Below are 23,030 nucleotides of genomic sequence, written 5' to 3'. Positions count from 1 at the left end.
CCCTCCCGGTAGAAGCAAACAGGCTGGGCCAAAGAGCCCGGGAGAGGCTTCGCGGGCTGCAAAAATACAACAGACGGCGCAGAACCCACCAGCGCCGTGGCCTTGCATATCAATGTATGGGCTGGCTGCAGACCGCCAAGTTCGTTAAAAATGTCTCTGGCAGAGCGTCGCGGGCAGACTTCAGGGGTTTCGGTTTGCTTTCTATTTGGAATCACCGCATCACACAAACCGTGTTTACTCGGAAGGGGAGGGGGCGGGGACCAAACCCACCGCGCGGCGCACACGCCTTGATCTCACATTCCAGACTCGAGCTGTGTCAGCGCGACATGGGGCGGGGGGAGGGTTCTCTTCGGAGGTTTCATTCGCCATCCGCACGTCACTCCCAAACTTTTCCTCCCTGCGCTCGGGGAGTCAGGTTGACGCGCCCTGGATGCGGGGCTCGAGGCGCCGGGCTGGGCGCGCTCCCGCGGAGCCCGAGCCGCAGAGGCTCCGGGGCTGGACTCCGGCTTCTCAGGTACAAGTTGGGTGCCAGGCGCGGGGGTGGGGGCGGCGAGGAGCGGCGGGCGGAGGTCTGGCTCGGAGCTCCGGCTTCCGGCGCCCCTCCGCGTTCCGGCCGGGCGGCGCGGGCGGCGGCGGGGCTGGGCGTAGGGAGTCCGGGCCGGCGGAGGCTGCGCGCAGCCTCACTCCCCGCGGCGCTCCCGGCGCGGCGGCGGCGGCGGCGGCGGCGGCCCAGGCAGACAATGAACTTGCGAGCGCGCCGAGCCGAGGCAGGTTTGAGCCCCCTGCCCCTCGGCCCAGTCTCCCGAAGCCCCCCCCGCGCCCCCCCCCCCCTGCGGACATCAGCGGGGGCGTCCCCTCGCCGCCGGTCCCGGCCGCCTCCGGGCACCCCGCGCGCCGGCGACCCCGCGGGAAGGGCTGCCCGGCGGCGGCGGCGGCGGCGGCGGCGGCGGCGCCGGGACTCGCGTGCCCCCTCCTTGGCTCGAGAGAATGCAGCCGGAGCTCGGGGACAGGGGACGAGGCGAAGGGGTGGTGGCGCTGCGGACGGCCGGAGGCCGGCGGGGGGCGCACGCCGCGGGGCACGCACGGGCCGGCTGCCCAGAAGAACGGCCCCGGGAGTCGGAGTCGGGGCGCCCCCGCGCCGCCCCGCTCTGGAAGCTGCAGGCGGAGGACGGACCGACCGACAGACAGACCGGTGCTTTCACCGTGTGAGCGCGCGCCGGGTGGGTGGTGGTGGTCGGGGGAGGGGGGCGGGAATTCCCCCAGCCAGATGCTCGGCTCCCCCGCGCACTTCGGGGAAGTTTCCAGGCGCAGCCCGGGGCAGGTAAGTGGGCAGCCGCCTCTCTCTCTCCCCGACCCTGGCTGGCAGCCACCCCCGGACCTCCCGCTCCGGTGCCACGGGCGCTTTGGGCCGAGGAGGCGGGAGGACGCGGCGGGGGAGGGGGGGTCCCCAGGCACCCACGCGTGTGGGACCCGGTCCGGCCGGGGACACCGCGGGGGCGGGCGTGGGAGGAGACGGGGGCGCGGCCGGGCCCGGAGCGGCCTGAACTTTTGCTCCCCGCCCCCTCCTCCTTCCTCTCGGCCCTCCGCCCCCTGCCCCCTCCCGGCTGCCGGCCGTGGCTCGGGAGGCGGCGGGACTCGGGAGTTGCCGGCGCTTCTCGGCGGCGGCGGCGGCGGCCCCGGCCGGCTGGGCGCGGCGAGCCGAGCGCGGCAGGTCTGAGCGGCGCGGCGGCGGGGAGCGGGGGCTGCGGGGCGCCGAAGCCGTGGGGGAGCCGGGGAGGCGGCGGCGATCGTGCCGGAGCGCCGGGGCGTTGGGCTGCGGGTGCGGGTGCGGGTGGAGAGGACGCGTGGCGCAGTGGGCCCTCTCGGAGCCCCCTGGGAGGGCGGGATGGAGGCGGCCGGGTGAAGGAACCTCGCCTTTGGGGAATGAATGAAGAGCCGGGAAAGCGCCTTCCGACTCCTCCGGGCGAATGGATTGGCCGGCGTGCGCGCGCGTGTGTGCGTGTGTGTTTGGGATTCGGAGCCGCCTGGGTCCTGGGCGCGGCTGCCTGGCCGCCCCGTCGCGGTCCTGGTGCCCACGTTGCCCGCCCGCCCCGCGCCCTGGCGTGGCCCTCGCGGCTGGAGAGGCCGGCGGAGACACAGGAGGCGGGGGCTCGCTTGCCGGCTGCTGGCGGCTGGACGTCTGCGCCTCGCGTAGGGAGGCTCGAGAAGCAGGCGGCGAGGCTGGGGCTGAGGCTAGATCTCCGGGGGGGCCCCCCGTGTGCCCCGTCCCCCGCGTGTTCACACCGGGTGAGTTGATGGCGCGGAGTTTGGGGGATGAAGTTGTGCTCTCAGGAAGCCCCAGGACTCCCCGTGAAGGGATTTGGCGCGGCGTTCAGTGAAGCGGAGCGGGGGGGTGGGGGGGTGGGGGGGGGGGCTCCGCTTCTGGGCTCCTCCGTAGTGCCCCCCAGCCCCTCTTTATCAGCTGCAGTTGCCATGAGGGCAGCCAGCCCGCCGAGCAGAAAGGCACCTTGAGGGCATGTGCACGCCCTGCGGGGCCCCGGAGGAAACCCAGGTTTGGAGATTTGCCCGAAGTTCCTCTAGGACCTTCCCACCCCGCTCTCCATCCCAGCCTTCCTGCCCCCCCATCCCTTGGAAAATCAGGAATCCTCCCTTACAGAACGTGGCACTTAGGGGTTTTACAAACTGAATGTTGAATCGGGATGTTTTGATTGCTACCTAAACACATTGGAGTCATACATGCTTTTGCTTAAAATAGCGTGTGCATAAAAATATCTTTTAATTAGGTGGTTTTTATCAAATAAGTTTTTCTCTACAATACTCCTGGAAGATTGGCAGGAAAATGTTCTTTTTGCCTCGTCCTGGACGAGGAGGCTGAGCCAGCAAGGTGGGGCTGCTTGCCATGGTCTCCCTCTCAGCGTGGGTTTGAGCCAGAAGTAGAGCTGCGGGTCTGGGCTTCCCTTCAAGGTCCCCAGGAGAACCGTCTCTAGGCTCCTGGGAAGGAAATTCAACAGCGTCTGTCTTTTCTGATCAATGCATGACTGCAGTGAGCTGGCTTGTGGGTGAAGCAAGCAGCATGAATTCATCCAGGTATGGGGAGCAGGGGTGGGGGGAGGATGGCCAGGGCAGGGGGAGGGGGCAGGTCTGCCCACAGTGGGGTACAGGTATGCCTTGCTTTTCTTTGATGACTAGAGCTTGTGGTGCCCGAACCACGGTCTCGGCCAGGGATCCCGGCACCGTCGCTGTGGCTTCTGTGCAGGCTTCTCTTTCTGTACCTTTCTCTCCTCTGTTGCTGCTGCCCCTGGCCAGGAGAGCCAAGGCATTTGGTTTTCTACCTGCCAGAAAGAGAGAAGATTAATCCCTGCGTCTGGAAGAGGCAGTGTTTGCAGGAAAGGTTGGGAGAGGTTGGGAAGTGGATTGTGTTTATTTGGTGTTTGGAGAAGAGTGTAAAAGAAACTCCAGGTTAACCAGCTGGGCCACAGGAACCTCAGGCCCTTTGAACCTGCACTATCAGAAGCTTTAGATTAGTCTGGGCTGTGATTAGATTGTGGTTGTCCAAGGCCATGTAGGACCCAGCTGGAAATCGCCCTTGCAAGTGCGGGGGGAGAAGGAGAGGAGGGGGATTCTGGGGCTGCCCTGAATGGGTGAACCATGCCCCACCTATAGGGGGCAGCTTTGACTCGGCCTCGGCCAGTTGGAAAGAAACAGACTTGGCGGGTCTTGTTTGTTTTCAGGAGAATTCTCAAGCGTGGACATTCAAGTGTGGGTTCTCATTCTAGAAGGGGAGTAAAAGGTTGGGGTGGTTGTATTGCCAGGAGGTCTGAAGTTTGACATCTGGCCCCGTGTCTGTATAATGGGAGGGGTGTCCTACCATCAGGGAGATGTGATACATGGTAGGACTTGTGGCTCACCCCCCCCCCCCCCTTCCCCAAGGGCCCAGGGACTAAGCGCCATGTGCCAGGCTCTGTCACACACGTGTGTGTCACACACTCAATCAGTAGCTACCTGATGGAGACCCATCACGTGGGAAGTGACGCTACTAAGACTTTTTATATGATTTCATTTACCAAATAGATCCCAGGGTGGAGCATCTGGGGGGTGCTACGGTGGTAAGACGGGCACAGCCCCAGCCCTCACAGAAGGGGGGGCAGACAGAAATGCCTGTACCAGATGGACAGACCTCGAGCTGGGAAGGACAGTAGGGCAAGAACAGTGCTGGAAGGGGTGGGTTGTTGGGGGAGGAGTCTCCTTTGACAGATGTGGAAACCGAGGCTCACAGCAGTTGAAAGCCTGAAAGTGGGGAGTCAGCCCCTGCCCCCGATCTGTAGCTCCTGGGCCTGCCCTTACATCCCACCACGCGGGGCTGGAGCCTCTTGGAAACCCCCAGATCCTGTCCGTATGTTTGGACCCCTTCCCCTTCCTAGTGCCTCTAGGTCCAGGATTGCAAAGATACAATTTGGAACCATGTGTCAGAGACGGGAATGTTCTTAAATTCTAAAAGCAGACACTACCTTTAAAAGTAGTAGCTGGGGAAAGTTGGGTGGCTCAGCCAGTTAAGCGTCTGACTCCTGGTTTCTTTTCTTTTCCTTTCATTTTTTTTTTAAGTTTTATTTATTTTGAGAGAGAGAGAGAGAGAGCGCCAGCATGGGCAGGGGAGGGGCAGAGAGAGAGGGAGAGAGTATCTCAGGCTCCACCCTATTAGTGCAGATGTCAAACTACTCCCCCGTGCAGGGCTCCCGCTCACGAACCGTGAGATCGCGACCTGAGCTGAAATCAGGAGTCAGACGCTTAACCAGCTGAGCCCCCCCCAGGTGCCCCTCGGACTCCTGGTTTCTGCTTGGGTCATGATCTTGCAGTTGGTGGGATGGAGCGAGCCCCGCGCCGGGCTCTGTGCTGGCAGCGTGGAGCCTGCTTGGGATTCTCTCTCTCCCTCTCTGCCCCTCCCCGACTCGTGCCGTCTCTGTCTCTCGCAAATAAATAAATAAAACTTAACAGTAGTAGCTGGCATGGGAGTGTCACTTAAGTGAGCAGTCAGCTGGCGGGCATCTCTCCAGCAGTATGTCGTTTGGCAGTGATGTTTTCAGTCATTGTTCAGAATCATGCCGCCTGTCTTCCCTTCCAGTCTGTCTGTTGGGAGGCCGGGGAGTATATTCAGTTACTTCCGTGGGTGATTTTGTGCCTGTCACGTGAGCCAGGAGATTGTGTTCTCGCTTAGCCGAGCAGGTGTCGGGAGACCGAGTGTTTTGACGTGCACAATGTATTTCTTTATTGTTCTCCAGTGCGGAGGTCTGCTTTCCTTCCCGAGATGCTCGTCCTTTACAATAAAGCCGGAGAAGATGACCCATGTTTTCGCAGCATGAAGCAAGCTTAAAGGTGGCAGTTATCTAGTTAGTCTATCCCGTTTAGGTAGCCAGGAAGAAAAGTAAAGGCTTAGTGTTGATTTGGGCCAATACAGTTTTTTTTTTGTTTTTAATCTTTTTTTTAACATTTATTTATTTTTGAGACAGAGAGACAGAACATGAATGGGGGAGGGGCAGAGAGAGAGGGAGACACGGAATCGGAAGCAGGCTCCAGGCTCTGAGCCATCAGCCCAGAGCCCCGACGCGGGGCTCGAACTCACGGACCGTGAGATCGTGACCTGAGCCGAAGTCGGACGCTTCACCGACTGAGCCACCCAGGCGCCCCTTGGTTTTTTTTTTTTAACATATAGGGGCTGGGGAGGCGGACATTTGGTCACAACAGCTGTCACTGGCTGGGTCCCCACTGGTTCCCAGCTGGCCCTGTGCCAGGCAGGTCGGACAGGTGTCCCCCTTTGTCTCTATTAGAGGGCGGGGAGGCTGCTTGAGATCACACAGACCGAGCTTTCAGCCACCCAGGTGTCCAGGAGGAAGGATGAGGGAACGACAGCAGGGTCTGGAGGGAAAGAAGACAGGGTACAGGGTAAAAACTGTGGCTTCCCCAGAAGGGGAAGGTGGGTGTGAATCAGCAAATGCTACGTTAGGGGGAGGTGGCCCTGGAAAGCAGGTTTTCAGTCCCTGCTGGTTTCAAAAGGGGTGTGAGGAACCTTAGGCGTTTCGGCGGCGGTGATGATGGGAGGCATTGATGCATCGCCCCAGGTGTGGGCCCAGGGCCAAGTGCGCTGGGTTGGGGCGGGGGGGGAGGCAGAGGAAGCACACAGCCAGGGCAGCACCCAATTAGTGGGCAAGGCAAAGCTTGCACAAGTTGGTTATGTAACACCGCTGGCAGGAAGGACATGGTTAGCGGCGGCTCCGAGGTCGCAGTGGTCTGGAGTGACTTCGTCCCCCGGCCTGACGGGCCGCTGTCTCATACGTGAGTCGACACCCGCCAGGTGCTCGGAGCAGGGCCTGGCGCACAGGAAGCACTCTTGTACTCTTGAGTGCTGGAGCTCATAACCAAGGACAGAGGACGTCTCTGAACGCCTGGAAATTGCGGGGACAACTTTTCATGAAGATGGTAGGTGGGTGGATTTCAGAAGGGGGCGCACGATTTCAACAGATTCTGCCTTCGGGACCTCATAAGGCCAGGAGCCCCAGGACACCTTGGATCCTGTAGATCCTGTTCCGGTTTTCTTTGGCTGGCTGCTTTACCTCTCAGGCCTGTTTCTTTGTGTGTGTGTGTGTGTGTGTGTGTGTGTGTGTGTGAGTGTGAGCAGGGGCCGGGTAAACGGCCACTTTGTGACCCTTTCAGCGGACCCCGTGGGCAGGCCGTGGGTCAGTTCGGCTGTGTTCCCCACTTGTCACAGTGAAGCAGAGGGCAGATCAGGCAGCTCTCGCCGGAGACGTGCGGGGACAGCTTGCGTTCGGATGTTACATCTTGAGCCCCGCTGTAAGCTTCCAAGAGTCCTGAGCAGGCTTGCAGGGGCCTCGTTGCTGGCCCAGGGCTCCCCCTGACACCTACTTCACGTTTCTCGAACTCGTCCTGGCCCCGGCCTTTCGGCTCTCGGAAGAAAGTGAGGTTGGCAGATCATCAGGAGTAGAGGGTGTCATTATAATGGAAACTTGGACACTTTCCAGAATTGTGTTTGTGGTGAAAATATTGAAGCAGGCAGCCTAGTCACCCAGGTGCCTGGAAACTACCCCAACATGGGCAAATAATTAGATGCAGACCAGGCATAATTATTTTTTCCTACATTGTGCTGGAACCTGGTCTTTTTTACATTTTCTCTTGAAATGGGATACCCTCCTTTTGATTCCTCTGCTCCCTGGGGTGGAAAAGACAGTGGTGGTCTGGAGCAGGAGGGGAAGACCGTGAGGGGTGGTGATTCTGTCCCTGCCAGGGCAGCCCCGGGTCACGGGGGAACTTCTGTCCTGCTCTGCTGTGCCCTTGTGGGGACCCGCCCCGAGGGCCTGGGGCATCTTTGCTCTCAGGTTGGAACCTGCATCCCAGAGTCTGAGAGGTCTGCAGAAGTGCATTCCTGTCTCATGCCCTCGATGGAAGGGGCCGGGGAGCTCTGTCTGCCCCTCGTGACACCTGTTTACTCACACACGCCGATGGAAGTGAATTTCAGCCCCTTCACATTTGCAGCGAATCAGAGGTTTGGTGCCTCCATGCAGACGTTCTTTTAGCCTGGGTGTTCAATCCCTTAGAGACCCTTGGCGGGGCAGCTCAGGGGGTGGGTGAGCCTGGCACCATGCTGACCAGGGAGGGAGTCCCTCTGTGTTTTCTTTTCTTTTCTTTTCTTTTCTTTTCTTTTCTTTTCTTTTCTTTTCTTTTCTTTTCTTTTCTTTTCTTTTCTTTCTAATGTTTATTTATTTCGGAGAGGGGAGCAGGGACAGAGGATCCGAAGCAGGCTCTATGCTGTCAATAGCAAGCCCCATACGGGGCTAGAAGTCAGGAACCATGAGATCGTGACCTGAGCTGAAGTCAGTGGCTCAGCTGAATGAGCCACCCAGGCGCCCCATCCTTTGTTTCTTTGCTCCTTTACCGTAACCCTGAGCGACTGGCCTACCCATCTTGTGCCTCAGTTTTGTCATTGGTAAAGGGGGTTAATGATTTCTACTTTGTATTGTGTTTTGAGTATTAGAAGTAGCACAATTTAGGGCTCCAGGGGGCTCCCCAAATTGAGCCCCTCTTCCTGGACAGCTTCTGAACCGAGAGAGAGAGAGAGAGAGAGAGAGAGAGAGAGAGAGAGATGAGTGGAGATAAAAATGTGGCATCTGTCCTCGACTGAAGCCTACGTTGGAGAATGTAGCTGGTGGGCATGGGGGCATCGTAGTCCCGAACTGAGGGCGCCCCCTGCCCCCCCCACCCCCCCAGTCACAGGCAGAATGGGGAAGTTGCAGCCGCCCCGGGGGCAACCCCCACCTCCCTGGGCAGCTGGTGGGGTGGCAGGCCTGCTCTGGGTGAGAAAAGGCAGGACTGGGTCACTCACTCACATCCAGATCCTTGTTCCACGCTCCTGGGATAGTGTAGATACCACCAGGTGTAGACACACAGGCGGAGTGCTGTGCATGTGGGAGGAGACGTCAGGAGCGAGCAAGACGAGTCCCTTGCTGACATCCAGTAGTAAGTGTGGAGCCTGGGGCCTGGCCCTTGGTGGGGGCTGACAGATGGTGTCCATTAGGGCAGGGGGGCATTGAAGTTAGGCAGCAAGGCCTTGTCGGCTACTTGTATCTGCAGAGCGTGGGAGTGGTCGCCACAGTGAGTAAATGATTAGCCGTGGACCCCGAGGCTGCGTTCTAAACCGTGAGGCAGTTCACAAGGAGTGGAGGTATGTGCTGACCACGAGCCTGGCCGGGAGAACCGCGTCTGCCTCCCCCCCCCCCCCCCCCCCCCCCCCCCCGCTCCCGTGGGGCCCCATCGCCACCTTCAGGAAACCTCTGCCGGTAACTCGTATCGTCTCTGCCACATCCCCCCTGAGCCCCTTTGTCCCCCGTCCAAGTGTTCCTTTCCTCTTCTGACCTTCCGTGTTCTGCTTTGAACTCCACCTTGAACCTATCTCACCTTGCATCATCTTCCAGTTTCCTGAGTGCCGTCTGCTTTCCCTAGCCCGGGGAGCCTCTCAAGGTTGAGGAAGGTTTCTAGGGGACCCGCTTACAGCTAGGCCCCCAAAGAGTTGGGGGAGGCCTGCCGTTTATTGAACTAATGAAAATGATTCTTCGAAAAACCCATTTCTCCCAGACTGTTACGGATCTTACGCGGGCCTCTGGGTGTGCACCCAGAAGGTAGAAAAGAGTCCCCGATTTGGTGCCCCGGTACAGGAGTTAACGCTTGCCACTAAATTTTTGAAGGAGTCAAGAGCCTCATGCAATAACCTTGGATTTCCTGGCATTAGGGTTTTGGGCCACTAAACAGCTTCGTGTGTGTGTATGTGTCTTGAGAGCCTTGGGGGGAAATGTTATGGAAATTTGGTTGGTGTTTCAGAAATATAAACAGGAGCCATCTACTCAGGGAAGAAATGTGGGGGCTGTTAGTGTTTCTTATAGCTGGCATAATGGCTTGTCTTTAAATTCCAGGCGCCTTTGTTTGGAATGTAAATATTTGCATTAAAAATATAAAGTATATCCTGGCGTGTATTTATTGCGGCCATAATTTCCAAACCCCAAATCAGACTATTGGTCTACAGAGGATTATTTCCTCTGATTTGTGAACCTGTTTATATAAAGAGTCTTCCAAATGTACACACACACACAACCATATTTGCTTGTGCACGTAAGGGATCTCCAGGATTACCAAAGAGCGGGGTTGCCTCGGGGAGTCTGGGCTGAGCGCTTGTGCCTCCCAGTGTGCATTCCGGGTCATGTTCTGGTAAGCAGCAGCCACTAGGAGGATGGCCCGATTTGGGCCCCGGTCCCGTGGGATTGTGTGGCTCCTGTGACCTCCGTTTCCTGGACATCCCAGGTAGGGGATGGACCACAGCTGGCTCATCTCGGGGCCACGTAACCAGACATTGATTTCAGAATTATTGTCGCTCCAGGAAGATGTGGAGAAGAATGGGCGTTTGGGGTCCGTCCTGTGGTCTGGAGGAGGCGGGGGGGGCGGGCAGGACGTTCTCATTTCCGGTTCATGGTTGAACTCCGAAGGCCTCTGTGGGATGTCATCCTCCATGAGATTCTTGGGGACGGGTTAGCCTTTTCATTTTCCAGAGAACAGCCCTGCTTTGTCAGACATTTGGTGGAGACGGAGTTTTACCGCTTAGCTGGTCTCCGCCCTCTTCTCCAGAGTGAGAGGTGGGGGGCTGCAGTTGTGCTGGGCTAGGACCTCTGCTTCCAGTGGTGTGTGTGTGTGTGTGTGTGTGTGTGTGTGTGTGTGTGTTGGAGGGTGGCAGCCCCAGATGGAAACCCTGTCTCCAAGTGACTCAACAAATGGAGAAGTGGAAGTCAGCCGGCCTGTTGGGGACAGCCAACCTGGGTGATATGTCGGCCAGCCCCAAATCTAGGCTTGTCCCCAACCCCCTGGCAAACTCTCCATCACAGGGTGGAGGGCAGAGGAGAAGGGGACACGGGGGTTCCTGGCAGGGCCTGGGGGACCCCACCTCTGGCCCCTGGTTCTCTGGTACCAAGGCCCACTTGTCCCTGCTTCCCAGCTACCCAGGATCCTCCCCTTGGTTGGGACCAGCTCCTCCTCGGACGCTGCACGCTGTTACTTTAGGACCGGACTCGGTTGAGGCAGCAGGAACCCTCTGGCCCTCCCCATCGCCATCTTGAAAAGAGCATCTTGACCGAAGGAGTGTCAGGCCTCCCTCTGCTTGGGAACTTTTCCTTCCTTGGGCTCCAGGGATGCTGAGCCGCACGTGGGAGAGGAAGCGAGGCAGGGAGACGGTCTGAGGAGAGAGGTATGGAGAGCTGGGATGCTAGCTCCAGCACTGCCCTGATGGGCCATCCAGTGTTAAGCGTGGAACTTTCCATGTTTGGTTCTTACTTTGACCCATCAGTGAACATTCCTTATCTGAAAGAAACATTGCCCTGCCTCAGAGATGGTGAGCGTTTAGGAAGCACCACTTCCTGGGCGTCTGGGTGTTCTTGAAGTGCGAGAAACTCACGGTTGCCTTTTCCGTGGTCATCTTCAGCCCAACCCGCGGTGATGCGACCCCACCTCGTTCCCCGTCATAGTTCTTAATAAAAGATTGTCAGATCCAGAAGGGCCCTGTGCGACCCCGGATTGGGCCAGCGACCCAAGTGCACTGTCCTGAGAGTCAGAGGAAATAGCTGCTTTTAGGACATGCTGAACTTGCCTAAGCAAGTTATCAGTCGGAATAAATAAGAGGCTGAAGGGACGCTCTGATTAATGAGAGTGGGAGCAGCCTGACATTTGTGTCGTCCTAACTTTGAAAAGCTATTTGTACTCGCTGTAGCAGTCTCTGTGAGAAATGAGATGTGGAAAGGTGTGCAGAAGACAATGGGCACTTAGCAAATGAGACCTCCTCGTCAGAAGCACCTTCCAGGCAAAAATAAAATAAAATAAAATAAAATAAATCATTCGCCCACAGGTCGACTGTTGCAAAATCCAGGGATCCTTTGCCTTGGACAAAATTTGCATTGTAATTGATGCATTAATGATGTAGTAAAATGAGGTATCAAAAATTAGATGAAATCTCGGTTGCCATTAGGGGTAGAAAGGAAATTTGCTTTCGGCTGTTAAAACTGAAACAAATCAGTAGAAAAATGCAGGCCTGCCCACGTCTGAGTCAGCGGTTTTTTTGGATTGTGGAAGAAGGAGATTTGCCCACTGAAAATCAGCCTTGTGCCTCTTGGACCAGCCCTGAAGCTATAGAACTGTTTGGGGAGGTGTGTGTGCACGCGTGTGGATGTGTGTATATGTATATGTGTGTAGGTATATTTAGCTTACAAAGTTCTCATCGAATTTATTTTTAAAAATTATGCAACAGACTGCTTTTTTTTTGGTCCATTCAACCTATTCCCTTATTATTATTCGTTTTAAAATTTTTTTTAACGTTTATCGATTTTTGAAGGAGAGAGAGTCAGAGTGTGAGTGGGGGAGGGGCAGAGAGGGAGGGAGGCACAGGCTCCCAAGCAGGCTCCGAAGCAGGCTCCGGGCTCCGAGCTGTCTGCACAGAGCCCGACGCGGGGCTCAAACTCACAAACCGCGAGATCGCGACCCAAGCCGAAGTCGGACGCCCAACCGACTGAGCCACCCAGGCGCTCCTAACCTCTTCCCTTTTCAAACAGCTTACTTGAGATCACATACCACACATTTAAATTAAATCCATCCATTTAAAGCATATGATTCAGTAGTTTTGAGTGTATTTACAGATATGTGCAGCCAGCACCACATTCAATTTGAGAACATTCCATCATCTCAGAAAGAGAGCCTTTGCCCATTCGCGGTCAGCCCCCACTTCCCTCATGCACAGCCCCCCGCTCCCCCAGTCCTAAGCAGTGAGGCATCTTCTGTCTCTATCAGTTTTTCTGCTCTGGACTTGTGTATGACTGGAATCGTATAAATAACACCTGTGTGTGTGTGTGTGTGTGTGTGTGTGTGCGCGCGTGCGCGCGTTTTTGTGTTTTGTTTTGTTTTTGCTTTTCGCGTTTTTCTGTAACTGGCTTGCACCCAGCATCATGGTTTTACAGTTGACCCATGTTGTAGAATGGACCAGTTTGGCATTCCTTTTGATGGCCAAATCGTATTCCATTGGATGGATGGATCACATTTTATAGACGTTTGGGTTGTCTCCGACTTTGGAGTCTTGGTAATCTGCTATAAACATTCATGTACAAGTTTTTGTGTGGACACATGTTTCCATTTCTAGGGTTATGGTTTATGAGATATTTTTACTTGCTCTTAATAATAAGATTCGTTTATTTTTTTACATGCTCTTTTCCTGGCCCTAGGGAAGGCTTAATTCTCAGATGGGTTTCTGTTTCCCATCTGAATTGTCTGAATTTATTAGAGCTAGGAAAGGCCTTCAGGGGATCATAGTCTGGGTCCATTTTGTAGATGGGGAAACTGAGGCCCCAAGAGGTCACACGGAGCCAGGACTCAGCCCTGGTTTCAGTTGTCCTGAATGCTCTTCCTAAGCTCTTCATAAAACCCAGTCACCCTCTTGACCGGCTTGGGGTGGACGGTTGGTGACCACCTTGCCCGAGCCCGCTGTTGTAACCCCCTCTGACCTGATGGAGGCCGGAGGGTGGCTGGTCCGCCACCAGCTGCCAAACGAGCTACGGCTTGTGGCGCCAGTGCCTTCTCGTTCTTTCTCCCTGCGGCAACAGGAGGCCAACGCTTATCCGGGGAATAATTAAATTAGGAACCAATTCAGAGAATGAAATTTTATCTGATCTGGCTGAGCCCATAAACAAGGGGCTGTGGCTGTGACTTCAGGGTACATTATGAAGTTGTTTTTGAAGCATTATGTTGGGCCAGAGCATTGGCAGACCCGCGCGGGCCGGCGGGGGCACCTCCTGGGGCGGGCGGCTTGCGTGGCTGGGGGTTCATCCTGAAGTGTTGAGCCGTGTCCCCATTCTAGCTTCTCATGCACTTGTTTTCAGGTGCCATTTAAATTCTGATGCAGTAGATAGAAGTGTTTTATGGCCGGGATGTTCTGGATGCTTCAGAAAGTCCATCTGTCAAGATCCCCACGGATACACCTCGTTGTCATTGATGTTGTAATGCGCTTCTACAATTGTAGTGAGAAGTAAACTTTGCAGGAAGCTCTCTGGCTGTAAATCAGGGTGCTGCATCGGAACTCCCATGGAGCTTTTCGAAAGAAATACACCTACTCCAGTCCTTCGTCATGTCTTCGGCGGGGGGGAGCCCTGGACAGCTGTGCGTGTGCCCGTGCACCTGCGTGTGTAGGCACATGTTAAGCTCTTTAGCTGAGAACCCTTGATGGAATCGGCAGTGATTATAATCATTCTTCTAAGGAGAATTACAATCCTTCCATGGCCAAGAGGGGGACAGCGATCCTCAGGAATGAGCCTTTTTTGTCCCCAGTCTGTGTTGGGACCTGGACTGTGACTCTCTTTGTGTTTCTGGACCGGATTCCTTGGATGTGATTACTGTACATTTTCCATCACTCTGCTGCATCTGTGGGATCGTGGGTCTGTTTTCCTTCTCTGGGAACTGCCCCGGCACCATCTCCACGGCGGCCCAGCCAGAGATCTGAGAATCTCCTTTGGCACTTAGCTGGTTGTGCAGGAATTACTTCCTTTCCATCTGCTGGTAGAGGTTATTTATTCTGCTAAGACCAGAATTGTGTCTTACTCAAGGTTATATTCCCAGGGTCTAGCCCATGGCAAAGAATGATTGGATGGATGGATGGATGGATGGATGGATGGATGGACGGACACATGGATGAAGGGAAGAAAGGCAAGAGTACATTGGATAATTGAAAACCTTGACCCAGCGTGTGGGAAAGCAAAGGTCTTACAGGTCAGCTGGTTCATTTTCCTAGCCTACTCACAGCCCTTTTGTAGCCGGGGAGGCTGAGACCCGTGGGGGTGAAATGATTTGCCCCCGATCCTTCAGCGCCATTGGTGAAGAGTATTTGGGAGCCTGACCCTTCTGCTTCTCCAGCCCTTCTGACGCAGGCTCTGTACCTCCCCTTAAAAGTCATTTTCCTGATGGAGGAAATACTTTGTGCCTGCCACTGTGCTGGAACTCTCATGGGGAGAGATGGAGAGTAGACAGTTTCCCAAGTATCAGAACAGATAGTAAGAAGTGTCTGCGATGGGCAGTGGCTGACTGGGTGATCGGGGAAGGATTTTCCGAGAAGGTGACAAGTAGGCTGATCCTTGAATGAGAAGGCACTACCACCTGAAGCTCCGGAAGAGTGTCCCAGGCAGAGGGAACAGCAAGTCACAAGACCCCAACAGGGGACCAGTTGATGGGATGGGAGAGCTGGTCAGAGGACCTGGTTTCTACCACACTTGGGTTGACGTCCATGCTTCTGTCTTCCTCCAAATTACCATTTACAACTTGCCGCACAACACTGGTCCAAATGGCTAGTGGGTGGGGGGAACCAGAAGAAACCCCCATCCTCCTTGTCCTCTCCCTGAGCGTTTGGCTTGTGAGCAGAAGTTATTTTTATGCAAACACACGCTTGAGGGCAAAGTCTCAGGGTGGACAGCTGAACCCACACTCATCGACACAAGACCGAAATAGTGCCGTGAGTTCCCAAAGGTGAGCGTGTGGCTGATGATTTGAATTTGTGACGGCTCCAAGCGGCCCGCTTCTGGGAGAGGGGACCCTTTGGCGGGGAAGTGGGGCAAAGCAGATTCCTGTGTGGGCATGGCCTCTTCCTGGAGTGTTGCTTTCCTGCCTGGCCTTGACCAAGTCCCTCACGACTCGGCTTCCTCTTAACTCTCTCAGATGGAGGCTCTGCCCCCCCTCCCTGTGCTACTCCCAGAGCTTCCTTCCCATCATCTGTTATAACCTTGCTCCTTGAGGGACCTGCCATTCATGTCTCTTTCTCGAAATCCTCTCCCTTCCCACCCCAGATCCCGTAGGAACCCATGTTCCCAAATGGGAACGCCCTATTTGGTGTTCTGGCTCCCTCCGCAGATTATTTCTATCACCTATTTTCATAGGCTTCAAATCTCTCTCATCCCTCCCTGGACATCCTTAAGGGTATAATGTTGCAAAGCTTCCCTAGAAATGTTTACAGTCAGCGATGGTGACGTACAGCCCCATTTTATATTGTTTATGATTAGTTTTTAAACTATGGACAGAACATGGATTTCTCTGAGTTTAAGTAAATGGAAAAACAAAAGAGAAACAATTTTTTTTTTTTTTTTTTCCTGTAGAGCTCGATTTAGAATCATTCCAGATGTTCGCTCGGCATCTCCTCCCAAGTTTGCGTGGGGCTGTCCCGCCTGGAAACTGTGCCTGTGTTGACCTGTTGAAAACTTGCCACGAATCCCCTTAGTCTTTTGGCATTCCTAGATGTTGCCTTGTGATTTCATTGTAGCTTTTGATTTTGAAATAATTTGAGACTGGGGCGCCTGGGTGACTGGGTCAGTTAAGCGTCTGACTTCGGCTCAGGTCATGATCTCGGGGTTCATGAGTTCGAGCCCCATGTCGGGCTCCACACTGACAGTGTGGAACCTGCTTGAGATTCTGTCTGCTCCTTCCGTGCTCTCTCTCTCACAAATAAATTAATTAAAAAGAAAAACAGTGAAATAATTTGAGACCCCCAAGAAGTTGCAGAAATAGTACTAAGTTCCCGTGTGCTCCTCAACCAGCTTCCCGCAGCGATAACGTCCTACGTAACCGTAGGACATTATCACAGTCAGGAGCCTGACGTTGGTAAAATACTGTTACTAAACTACAGACGCTATTCTGTTGCCGCTTAATTTTGTTACATGGAGGGATCCACAGCACTTTAGAAGTTCATAGACTTCAGTGCTGTCGTTTATGTTTTAGATTGTCTTTGGATCTCCTCCAATTGGTCATCAATTAAAATTCATTTCCGCTGGTCAACCAATCCTGGAAAACCCGCGATATGTGCATTTCACATCCTCCAGGCACCCACGTGGTGCTCGGTGGGCCCGCAGCCTTGGTGCATGAACATGGACAACTTTCTTTCCCAGATCTGAGAGATGCTCAGATCTAAGGAACCGTAAAGAACAGTGCAGTGCATTGGCGCCCAGGACAGGGAATCGGGAAGCTTGGGTTCTGATAATGGTAGCCAACCTTTGGGCGCTCGTGCTAACCTTTATCTGCACTCTGTTTACTCTCAGCAACCTTTGATATAGACACGCTTGACACTCCCACTCAACGGATGTGAAAACTGAGGCCCGAGAGGTTCATCCTGCCCCCGTTCTGGCAGTTGGTGAGTGACAGAGTGGGATTTGAACCCAGGCAGTGTTACTTCAGAGGTTGCGCGCCCTTACCTCGTAGGGCTGCCTTCCTTGGTTCAGGTCTTGACCCTTGGGCTCCCAGCTCTCCCTGACTGCTCTGTGTGTTGGGGCTGCTTCCTTGACCTCTCCGAACCTCTTTCCTCAACTGCAACGTGAGGCGGTTGGCTGAGAAGATCTGCCGCCGTGTCCCGTCCGTTTGTGAGCGCGGTTGGTTTTCCTGGTGAAAGACCAGGAGGTGCTTTGTGGGTCGGGAAGATATCTGCTGCCTGTTTTAGTTTGATGGGAGCCTCGATTCCCACTGAATTATGCTCTGGTGTGTTTTAATTAAGCCATCTACAAACCGATTTCTTAAAAATTCAAAATCCCCACGCAGCAGGCTGTGTCTGAGCCCCCTGCGCTCAGCTGTGGGTCAGAGTGACGCTCGTAATAACCAGAAGGCGTGTGTGAGGCTGCTCGGTGTGTCGGCCTCACAGGAAGCATTAATTGTGAGATGCCACCAAAACGAGATACGAGGGCATTATCAGCAGATACTTAATTGATTTTGCATTCTCCACAAAGGAAGGTTAAAATTAAGCTTGTTTGTAAATGGTGTTTAAGCCTCACGGTCCTGGAGACGGCTGTAAAAACGAACAGAGCAGGGCCCTCGTCCAAGGGCCTCATCTTCTTTGCAGGTTGTGGAAGGAGCCCATCGCTCAACTGAGGGAAAGATTTTCCCACTTAAAGGGGCCAGAAGGGTGTAAGCTTCAGCCGTAAATTTCACAGAAGGGGCCTCCACTTGAGGGCGCGGTGGCTGGACTCTGGGAAGAGTGTGTAATCGCATTCGCGTGATAAGTGAAGGGCCCATGTTGTTTAAATCGTCAGGCAAAGCTGCATCGGAGGAGATGCTGCTGTAGATCAGAGTTAGGATCAACGGGCCCACGGAAGCCCACGGAAGCTGCTCGTGTTAACGTCACCGTCGGTACAGAATGCAACGTTCTGATTCCGAAACGCTCTCGGAAAGGTCCCTGCGCAAGCCCACGATAAGCTCAGACCCGAGGCGTGATGCCATTTCTGGGGATTTGCTCCTTAGCGGCCCCAGATCCCAGGAATAAGAGAAGCGCTTCGGGCGTGATCTCTCATTCCTTTCAATCCCGATCACGTAACTCGTAAGGTACCTCCACAACCGGCCGTAGGATTTATTTAGAGGGCCCAGCGCAACATGAACGGCGAGCCCCTTCCTGAAAGATTACTGAGACTTTCAAGTCGGGGCAGCAAGAACATTGAACCAAGTGCAGGGCCCTTCCCAGAGGGGGGCCCGGGTGCCCGCCTGGGTCGCAGTCTGTGGAGCCGGCCCTGAGTGTCTTCTGTGCTGCTCATCCTAGACCGAGTTGACTTAGAGCAACCGGCGTGAACAGTCGAGTGTAAGTGGCCAGAGGGCAGGGCTGCAGCTGTCACGCCTCGGTGGGTTCTGTGCACGCTCAGGGGAGACCTGCTGAGCTGAGTTGGCTCACGGAGCAATCGTCCTGGCCTGCTGGTGGGATTTCCTGTGGCTTTCTCGGGTTCCAGGTGTCAGGGATCTGGAAAAATCCACCACCATGCTCTTCAGAATGGACAGGCACAAGCATCAAAATCCTCTAAGGAAGCTCCCTGTCAGACAGCTCAGCTTAGAGAAGAGAAAACCTGAATGTAAAACCCTTCTAGATTGTGTGTGTGTGTGTGTGTGTGTGTGTGTGTGTCTAAAGCTAAAATCCTGGTAATTTTTCACTGCACAATATAAAAGGCTGACAAACGGTGATTATCCGGCGCCCCTTAATGGATAACGTGTATTCGTCTGTGGCCCTGTGTCTCAGTCCCTAGAGGGGCAGCTTTTCATCTCTGGAATCCACTGCTTGGGCTCTTCCCCCCCCCCTCCCCCCCCACCGCTGAGTGGAAGGCCCCTGGAGAGAGTCCAGGATTTCAGGGCCAGTGTGGGTCACTCTGGTCATTTCCCAGTGTGCAGAGGAGGGGGTTTGGCACTGTGCGTCTCTCCAGGAGACTCTGGCGCCTGGAGCCCCCCCCCCCTCCCCCCCCCCCCCCCCCCGGAGCGAGTGGCCACAGGGCTTAGAAGCACTAACTCTCTTCTTTGTGCAAAGTCTTTGTTCTCTCCCAGCACAGCGGGCCAGGACTTGCGCGCTCAGTGGGTACCTTTCTCTCTTCGAAGCCAGCCAGAGAAGCGGGGAGTAGCATCCATCGGGGGCTGGCTGCCAAGGAGGGGGGAGGCTCCAGCAAACGAGAACCTGGCCTTTTCAGGTTTTAAACTGGAACTGCGGCTCTGGGATGAGGATTCAAGTTATTTTCCACCGGGAGGGAGCGCGGGGGTCGGTGCTCGGCTCAGAATAGGGATGGATGGACGGCCGCCCAGGTCGGCTCTTCGGAGCTTCGGCCCCAGGGGAGTTACCGCGTGCTGGGTTTCCCTTCTTTGTCCTCCGTTTGTACAGAGGTCACTGGAGACATGAGCTCAAAGCAGCCGGGGCTGTGCTGTCCTTCGTTGTTGCAAGGTGACGGGTGTGAACGGGGCTGTGAGCTCCAGGAAAGAGAGACTCATCCTTTCTGCCTCCTGGCTGGGGAAGAGCTGGCAGGGCAGGAATCCCTTCTGGAAGCCACAGCTGCCCCTGTTGAGCCCGAGACCCCGAGTCGCACCTGGTGGCCTGGAATGAACTCCTCCCTGCCTTCCAGGGAGCGCTCGGCCCCGTGCGTCACTGCTTTAGTGATTAACGAGAATAGCATAGCACCTTCCTGTGCAGAGCAAAAGCTGGTTTTATTGCTCTCCCCTGTTCAGACCTCCACAACCATTGTTTTTATTTTGAAAAGAAAAAGAGTAGGAGAAAAGCCCACGATATTTTTATTACCTGGTGTGGAAGTCTGAGATGACTTAAATAATACTTCTGCTTTCAAGCTGTTGGGGGAAAATCTTGACGCGCGCACGAAAAGTGAGAGGGAGAGATGCATGGGAGCGTGAATGTGCCAGAGCAGTCCTTCCCCTCTGCAAACCACCGCACCTGCAAAGGGCCGGGGCCTTGTCCGTCTGGCCCGCCCCCTGCGCCCCACGCCACACATGGCACAGCCACGCATAGTGGCATATTAGTGGCTGAATGCATCAGGCTGCTCTTGGGCCTGTGGGCCAGCGTTCTTGGACGGGGGCCTCGAATGGAAAGAAACTACAAAGCTAGCAGAAAATCCGACTGTCCTGTTGGAGACATTGTGGTCAGTCCTTGACATAACTCACTTCCTCTTCTCTTTGGCCCGGAGAGGTAGGTGACATGACAACTTGTCTCACAGAGGGACAGATCCAGCTCAGAGAGGTTCCTGGGTCACCCCGCTGGCAGTGGCTGGGCTGAGATTTTGGTTCCAGGACTTGCCCCCACCCCCCTGCCGGCTGTGCCATGGGAGATGTCAGGGGGGGAGAGAAAGAACATTTGTGGACAGTCAGCCGTTTGGGGCGCCCCGGTGTTCTCACCGTGCGAGCCCTAGCTCACAGAAGGACACAGATGACGGAGTAAACGCTGGCTGCTGGCGAGTGAGTGGTGGCTGAGACGTGTCCGGGCCCTGCAGACTCAGAGCTTAGAGTCTAGTGGGCAGACTAGACATAAACGCTTTGTCACATGGTCACTCAATTTCAGTTGTGATGAGTGTGTCACAGGGGAGTAGTGTGTGAGCACGCTTGGTGCATCCAGCCGTCGGGCCCAGGGTGCGGGGTGGTGTTGGAGACTTCCAGATCACGATGGACGAAGCTGGAGGAGACTGGGCACAAGGCAGCTGTGGGCCCCGAGGGGAGGGAGGGAAGGCCTCCGAGGGGCAGAGTCTACACCTGTTGAAGCGACAGGGCGCGCCCGGTGAGCGTGAGGGCGGGGGCACACGCACCCCAGTGAGGTGCTGTGGCCTGTGCTTCTCTCTAAAAGGTTCACAGTGTGCGGAGTCCTTGTTCCTGGAGACTGGGCTCCCGAGACAGCCGCCGTTCGCGCCGCCACCCCCATCCCCTCGGCTTGGCACCCCTGTGGCCCCGGGGGGGAGCACATGCCCCCTAGCGCCTCCTGCCTTCCACCTGGAGGGGAGCTGGGCTTCCTCGGAGACAGTGAGGGCTCCCGAGGGCCTATTTGTTTTCTTCCTCCATTGGGAGAGTTGAGAAGGGTTGTCTGGAAGTCAACTTGCAGAGAGGAAAGTCTCTACGGCCACAGGTGGGGACTCACTGTCTTCCCCCCCTTGGGGTACTGGTCCCCTTGGTGGCGCAGTAAGAGATCAGGGACCTAATGATGAGTTCCCTTCCCTGGCGGTGCGGCAGGAAGGCTTGGCCCCGCCGTTGATCGTGCAGCCTCTGCCCCCAGAAACCCTCGATGGAAAGAGACTGAAAGAATACGCGAGCCAGCCCCTTTAAAGCCCCCACCTCGGACCTCACCCCTGTCCAGGGTGCCTGGCCCAGACACCCAGGTGAGCAGGCCCTGAGTGCGGCCGAGGAGGGCCCAGGGCTTGCAGCCTCCTGGCCATGTTCACCCTGGATGAGCCAGTTTAGACCCTGGAAACCCATCAAGCCTGGCAACTGGGGGTCATTAGCCGTCTGGACTGCGAGCTGGGTCATAAAATCAGCCCTCGGTGGTTACGAGGTCTGTTAACCATTCTGAAATGCACAAGCAGGGGAGGCTTTGGTTTGGCGCCTCTGAAAGGAAACGGACGCCCATCTGATGGGAGGACATCCACCTTCAAGGCAAGAGGGCTGGACCGTACTGGTGCGTTCGTGCAGTGTCAGAGTGCCCGCGGGCCCTCTGCTCCCCTCTTGATTCCTTACGCGGCAGAAACTTAGCACCACCCATTCCAAACTTTTTGTATGAACTTTTTTTTTCTTGGAGTATAACATCCATTAGAGAGAGAGCACCTTGTGTATGCATATAGCTGTTGCAGACACAACTCGCCTGTGCAACCAGCACCTAGGTCAAGTGTAGGAATAGTACCCCAGAAACCCTGGTTCCACTCTTTTTTTTGTTTTTCTAATTTTTTTTAGTGTTTATTTTTGAGAGAGAGAGAGACAGGCGGAGTGCAAGTGGGGGAAGAGCAGAGAGAGAGCGAGACACAGAACCCGAAGCAGGCTCCAGGCCCTGAGCTGTCAGCACAGAGCCCGACGCGGGGCTCCAACCCGTGAACCCTGAGATCATGACCTGAGCTGAAGTTGGACGCTTAATCGACTGAGCCACCCAGGCACCGCCCCCCCCACCCCCCGCCTTGTTTCCATTCCGCTCATTAGTCAACCCCTCCTGACCTCCACAGCCTTGGCTGGTTTCCCCCCTCTGTGTACATGACATAAACAGAGCCGTGCAGCGTGGTCCCTTTCTTTTTGGTTTCTTGTGTCCAACACTTTGTGAGATTCTTCCCTGGTGTTGCTTAGAGCTGTAGCTGGTTCTCTTTCGCAGCTGAATTATAGTTACCCAGTCGACTGTGGGCAGACACGACAATTTCCGGTTCATGGCTTTCCATCTAGTGCATCTTTGATGAGCCTCTGGACACGGTTCTGTTGGGCACGTACCTGGGAGTCGAGCTGCTGGTCTTTGGAAATGAGTGTGCTTGGCTCCTGTAGATGCTGCCAGTTTCCCAAACAATCGTACCAGATACAGTTCCCACCAGCGGAAGAGGAGTTTCCCGAAGGAAGAGCCTGGACAAACCATACCATGAGACTGACTCCCCCTTTGCCCCCTGCCCCAGATGGAAAAGCCCTGGGGGATAACTTCTGGCCCTTCTGAGGGTTTGTGTTGCATGGATGAACCAGGAACCATTAGAGAGAAGGTCTCTACGATGCCCCGGAAGGACATTCCTGCCCCTACTAGGGTTTTGCATCTCGCAGTCAGATGTCACTGGAAGACTGTCGTTGTACCTGAACTTGGGGGTGGGGATTTGTGGGTCTCGGGGGAAGAGCACAGAATCCAGCATTGTAGTGGTCACCCTCTGGGTGTCGGCTTGCATTCAAGTGAAGCCTGGGATTCCTCTCTCCTCCGGGTGCAAGTGGGCGTGGCCACCACTCTGTGGCTTCATCTGGGAAGGGTTTTTTTTTTAATTTTTTTTACATTTATTTATTTATTTTTGAGAGAGAGAGAGAGAGAGACAGAGTGCAAGCGGGGGAGGGGCAGAGAGAGAGGGAGACACAGAATCCGAAGCAGGCTCCAGGCTCCGAGCCGTCCGCACAGAGCGCAACGCAGGGCTCGAACTCACAGACCGCGAGATCGTGACCCGAGCCGAAGTCGGACGCTCAACCGA

At 55.4% G+C, this 23,030-nt stretch overlaps 1 protein-coding gene across 6 annotated transcripts in view; it reads left to right on the top strand.

Moving 5' to 3' along the window:
* Window positions 1-331: 331 nt before the first annotated feature.
* CHST15 (carbohydrate sulfotransferase 15) overlaps window positions 332-23,030 on the top strand; it is a 79,449-nt gene continuing 56,750 nt past the window's right edge. Inside the window, exon 1 of one of the 6 annotated variants that reach the window (XM_053910007.1) lies at window positions 332-514. The gene's annotated coding sequence lies outside the window, so the exon portion shown is untranslated. Of the gene's footprint in view, window positions 515-1,045; window positions 1,221-1,590; window positions 1,712-1,942; window positions 2,287-14,924; window positions 15,097-23,030 lie in introns of those variants that run through there. The other 5 variants (XM_053910010.1, XM_053910012.1, XM_053910008.1 and 2 more) reach the window with 5 other exon arrangements.

Source organism: Panthera pardus, unplaced genomic scaffold (assembly GCF_024362965.1).
Source record: "Panthera pardus isolate Hobbes unplaced genomic scaffold, ASM2436296v1 HiC_scaffold_22, whole genome shotgun sequence".
NCBI lineage: Eukaryota > Metazoa > Chordata > Mammalia > Carnivora > Felidae > Panthera > Panthera pardus.
Note: the sequence above shows the minus strand (reverse complement) of the source record. Positions and strands in the feature narration are given on the sequence as shown.